The following is a 5,694-nucleotide window of genomic DNA, read 5'->3' as shown; positions in this document are numbered from 1 at the left end:
CTCTCTCTCTCTCTCTCTCTCTCTCTCTCTCTCTCTCTCTCTCTCTCTCTCCTTCCTCACTTCCTCTCTATATATATCTCTCTCAAGTACATCTTTGAGTCTTGCACATTGATGACATCACACAGTCATAAATTGTTACAGAACAGACCGGCATGAATAAACGATACTGAGAGAACATAATAAATACTGAGAGAACATAATATTATTTGTATTGGGAATGTCGGAAATTACAAATTGAAGCTGGACGGAAACAAATGCGTTTTAAGTGCTGATTTAAATTGTATTAAAGTGATAGACTCCCGCAGATGAGCTGGCAAAGCATTCCGCCGGGAGGGAGCGCGGTGTGAAAAGGCTCCCACTCCGAATCTCTTACTTTTACTTTGGAAAGGTCTTAAAAGTCTTTTCTTCGCCTATCTTAAAGGCTGAGATGGTATATATTCGACGACCATGTCACAAAGATATGACCGTGCCCTGTTGTTGAATCACTAAAAACAAAGAACAATTTTATTATGTTGCACTGAATTTGTGCGTTCACTGGGAGCCAATGTAGTTAAATTAGCATTTGTGCTACATGCTCTTTGAGAGATTTCTTTAAAATTATGCGAGCAGCTTGGTTCTGGAGTCGTTGTAACCTATTTAACATTTCAGTGGGAAGGTTTCCTAACAAAGAATTGCAGTAGTCTAGACGTGAAAGGACAAAAGAAGATAAGAGGGTTTTGATGGAATCAACGCTAAGATATGTTGACATTTGTCCTATTCTGCGCAGTTCTAAATAAATTACTTTACATAGCTGGTTTATATGATGGTGCTTAGATAATTTGCAGTCAAAATATTCGCCTAGATTTTTCGCTTTTGCTGTGAAAAAGATGTTATCATTCCCAATACATATATGGTCAAAATTGCAAAGAAATGTCCCTGGTTTGCATTGCAAAACAGAAGTTCGGTATTATCATCATTCATTTTAAGTCAGTATGATATCGTTCCGTTTTTTTACTTCAACAATACATTTGTCCATGCTGGTAACTAGACAATTGAAATTTGTTGGTAAAACAGACTTGTACTTCTGAGTATCGTCCGCGTACATGTGGAAGTTAACGTCGTGCTTCCTAATTATTGAACCTAAATGTTTTGTACATTGTGAGTACAAGAATGGTCCGAGCACGGGACCCTTGGGGCACGCCAAATTGCAAGCTGAAACTGGATGACATTTCACCATTTACAAGTACAGACTGTGTACGATTAAACAAATAGGACTCAAACCATTCAAGATAAGTCCCAGATAGGCCGAAGCTATGGCCTAACCTCCTGATCAAAATTTCATGATCGATGGTATCAAATGCAGCACTTAGTAGATCGAGTAAGGCAAGAACAGACACTTTGCCTTCACCTGCTTCACAAAGGAGGTTATCCTGGGTTATTCTGGAATTTTAAAAGTGCCGTCTCTGGGTTATGAAACCCTCTGTAGGCCGACTGATAACATTCTAAAAGACTATTTTGTTCAAGATGTGCTCTTAAATGGTATAAATTATCTAATGGTTGCACTTTTGCATTTTGTCTTTTATACCGGTGATAAGCTTTGTATATTATTTGCTTAAGGGATGTTATCTTGTCCTGAACTAAATGAGGGAAGAACAGGCAAAGACACGCAACAGGAAAGTGTCAACTCCTTTATTAAGCTCGTTATCTAGGTTAGTGAACTCACCTACCTCCCCCCCCCGCCCCCAATTGCTCTTTCTGTGTCGTTCGTTCTCTATTTTTCTCTCTCTTTCCCTCTCTCCTTGGCTCTCTCTCCTTCTCTCTCTCTCTCTCTCTCTCTCTCTCTCTCTCTCTCTCTCTCTCTCTCTTTGCATTCGACGTTCGGAAGTTCGTAATGAGAATGCTTCATGCTCCATCTACTAGTGCTGATAATATGATAAGGAATGGTGACAAATACAGGTTTACCCATTAGACCTAGGTAAAAAAAATGCAAATATAATATTATTAGAATGTGAGCGTAAAAGTGAGAAAGATGAGCAAAGACCGGCGAATGAATGAGTTGGTTGGCGAGAGAGTAAAGGAAGACGGGGAGAGGAGTGGGGCGAGGAGGGGGGGGGCGTGTTGGGTGATTGGATAAAAGAAATGCCTTGACAACATGTCACCGAGATTTATAGGTGAGTGAGTGTGTGAGTGAGAGGGTGAGTTAATGAATGAGTGAGTGGGTGAGTGAGTGACTGAATGAGTGAGTGAGTGAGGGAGGGAAGAAGTGAAGAATCGTAGTTAACTGACTGGAGAAACGAAACAGTTAATTACGAGTATAATAACAATAATTTTGGACCAGTGTCTGACAAGTCATCGACTCCGAAGCATTATAAAGCCCCCCGTTTCGAGTTTCCCAAAAAAGGGGGCTAAAGGCAAAAATCGATCCTGGCTGAGCTCCCCTTCCTTTCTAAATAAACTGACCCCTCAGTAACTGTAATCTGAAAAAAAGTTTCCGTACATCGCGGCGGCGGGTCAGCTTTCTCGTGTTTAATATAGCCCTCAGACTCAAAATCTCCGCCCATACGCTTTTCCCAAACTGTTGATGGCTCGGTAAGGGAAATTAGTGTTCTCATTTTTCCATGGATGGTAAATATTTTACGCCTCCGTTGACGCAATTTACATCAGCAAGGAAGCTTTCCTCTTCGACCCAACCTTTCAGGGGAAACCAGTGCTAAGTGGAAAACAGTACGAAAGCCCAAAGACAGAGATCATCTTTAAAATAGACATACCCGACGTAAGATTCAAACTCACGCCTGTAGAATGCCAGCGTCAAACGATTTCACCAGAGACGCCGGTTCTCGATTTTCTCCAAGATGCCTGACGTGACTGATCATTTCCTGTTTTGTAGCACGGTTCAAGCGAACATTGAAGCCGTTAGTCTAGCTATTCGGTTCAACTGAAGTGTAAGAACAGAACTGACAGCATCTACGGAAGGTATGAGCACTAAGTGGATCACAGGGTGCTATCTCTAAGTTCATTTCAACCGGTAACGACCCCCGGGCAGGTGGGAGTATTCAGGTGTCTCGTCCGTGCAGACATGCGAATATGCATACAAACAGCTTCGGGGAAGGGACTACGTTGACGGATGGGCGGATATGACGTCAAAGGAGAAGATTCAGGAAAGTAAGGCGCTACCGTGTAGTTTACAGCCTGTCTTAATAGAAGAGGCAGACCGGTACTATAATGTTTCATAGTTCTTAAGCTATGTTGGCTTGACTTGTTTAATTAACAAAATAAATAATGTTCGCAGACAAATTACGCCTCGGGATTGAAGGTTGAATTATTAGTTTTCATACAGTGTACGAAAAAACACAAATATTTTTCAACTGAAAAAGAACCCAAAAAAACTTGACCAACCTTTAAACAATGAACCTTGTATTATGTTTCCAAGTTTTTTCTCAAACACCCGAATATCCTTATTTTTAAGATAAACGACATTTGCATGAAATCTATAGGTCATACTACAAATAATCTCAGGTAAACAAAATAGCCTAATAGTAATCCCAACCATAAACGGACCTAACTCGGGGTATTGCTGAAAACCAATTTGAAAACTGGATCTTTCTACGAGAATCACCTACCTGAACAAACATCCACCACTCAAACTTAAAAGAAAATGGCGAATAAAAATGTGTTTTTTCCTGTAGGTTAAAAACCTTAGTGGTTCTGTTCGCCACCTTCAGCCAAACTGTAAGGACGCGACAAGACAGTATAGTTTTTACGGGCACGTCGCCGAAGAGCGATAAGAAAAGTCAGAGGCTCGCAAGGCTTGTAGACATTACGTCGACACCCTCCCGATTATGTAGAATCTGCATAGTGTCGGTGGTCAGGTTTATCCTATTTTTCTGAGTTAATATCAGTTTCGCATCACACTAATTTGGTCTCCAAAGATCAAGCGTCTTGCCTTTTTCGGTTACAATATTGTTGCACTTTATTCCTGTTTGCTTACTCTCAAGATGTAAACTTTCCACGCTGAAAACTGGGAGACGGTTTAAATGGACGACAACAACAACACAGACAAAAACAAAAACAGCAACAACAACAATACTTACCGTGATGATGATGAAGATGATGATGATGATGATGATGATGATGATAATGATGATGATGATGATGATGATGATGATGATGATGATGATGATGATGATGATGAGGATGATAACAATCAAAATAATAATGTGAAATAAAGCAATAATAATGTTAATCATTGATAATAATAACGAAAACAACAATAAGGATGATATCTTTAAGGAACTGTCATTCCTATTGAACTTAAAGGTTGCTAAAACGGTTCGACTGCTTTGCCGTACAAATTGTTCGGGATTAACAGTAATAGCAGGGAGCCATAAAATGTACAGGTCTGTTTTTTTACCCATCTGATTTATTCATTCATCCATTCCTGGTCCGACACACACACACACACACACACACACACACACACACACACACACACACACACACATACACACACACACACATACACACACGCACACACACACAAACACACACACACACAAACACACAAACAAACAAACAAACACAGTCACACATAGGCACATCAGACAAGTTGGATGCATGTCTACGAAGCTTAACATTTAGCGGTCTTGTGCTCCTCTTATCCCGAAACCTCTTTGTTTACCCAATGACCGAATTTTTTTTACCAACGTTATATTTGTTTATCATTTGCGTTCCAGCGTCGCTGTGTTGTTGCTCATTATGAAACTGTCTGATAACTTCTACCGTCTCTGCATATGTGCCACAAACAAATCGTTGGAGATATAGTCGAACAAAAAAAAAACTTACTTTGCAATATAAACGGTTTTGTTATTTTGGTTGGGGGGGGGTTTTCGAGTTCAGTTTCAAGGATGTCTTTTTCCTATTGTAAACATGAACTTACCAAGAAAGTAGGCTTCAGCAAGATTTATAGCAGCTTTTCCAGGAATGTTGATGTTTGCAACGTTGCAAACTCTTTCGGGTTCTTTTGGTTTTTTGTTTAGGAGGTTTTTTTAAAGAGCTGTTTCACCGAATCAACTATGTTTTAGTTCCGTGATGCCAGTAGATTCCGCACACTTCGTTTATAAACAGAGGGTAAGCTAGCGGCCAGCCGGTCGGCATCCGTTTCTTAATCTGACCCTGAAGTCCTGGGATCGATTCAAGTACCTCATCCTTTAACTGATGTAAACTTAGCTCAAATCTAAGCTAAATAAACGCAAAGCAGTGACCCCCAAACACGCATTCTTTAGAAAGCTCTAATGTGTCTCCTTCTGAGTCTCAGAATAGACAGAAGTGATGAGTGTATGTAAAGGGGAGTGGACTGGATTCGCACAAAACAGGGGTTTGTTGCCTCTCCAATAATTGATGTCTTTATGTTGTTTAAAAGGTTTCCCACTAGTGTAGTTCCTGCTTTTCGGGGGCAGAATTTTAGCAGCTGCCACAGAGATATGTGCAACATTTTGTCTCCATAATTGCTTGCTTCTGACATTCTTATCAGTGGTTTTGTTCTTGTCTTTTCTTCCTTTCTTTACTTTCCTTTCTTTCCTCCTTCTTTTTCTTTCTTTCTTTCTTTCTTTCTTTCTCTCTCTCTCTCTCTCTCTCTCTCTCTCTCTCTCTCTCTCTCTCTCTCTCTCTCTCTCTTTCCTTTTCTTCTTCTTCTTCTTTTTCTTCTTCTTCTTCTTC

At 40.2% G+C, this 5,694-nt stretch overlaps 1 protein-coding gene across 4 annotated transcripts in view; it reads right to left on the bottom strand.

Annotated features, from left to right (window-relative positions):
• LOC101863503 overlaps window positions 1-5,694 on the bottom strand; it is a 128,676-nt gene that overhangs the window by 29,041 nt on the left and 93,941 nt on the right. The window contains exon 1 of one of the 4 annotated variants that reach the window (XM_005096496.3): window positions 3,600-3,705. The exons of the other annotated variants lie outside the window; for them this stretch is intronic. The gene's annotated coding sequence lies outside the window, so the exon portion shown is untranslated. Of the gene's footprint in view, window positions 1-3,599; window positions 3,706-5,694 lie in introns of those variants that run through there. 4 annotated transcript variants of the gene reach the window in all.

The sequence above is a fragment of the Aplysia californica genome, unplaced genomic scaffold (assembly GCF_000002075.1).
Source record: "Aplysia californica isolate F4 #8 unplaced genomic scaffold, AplCal3.0 scaffold00130, whole genome shotgun sequence".
Taxonomy (NCBI): domain Eukaryota; kingdom Metazoa; phylum Mollusca; class Gastropoda; order Aplysiida; family Aplysiidae; genus Aplysia; species Aplysia californica.
The sequence above is the reverse complement of the archived record's forward strand: the minus strand, read 5'-3'. Positions and strand labels throughout refer to the sequence as shown.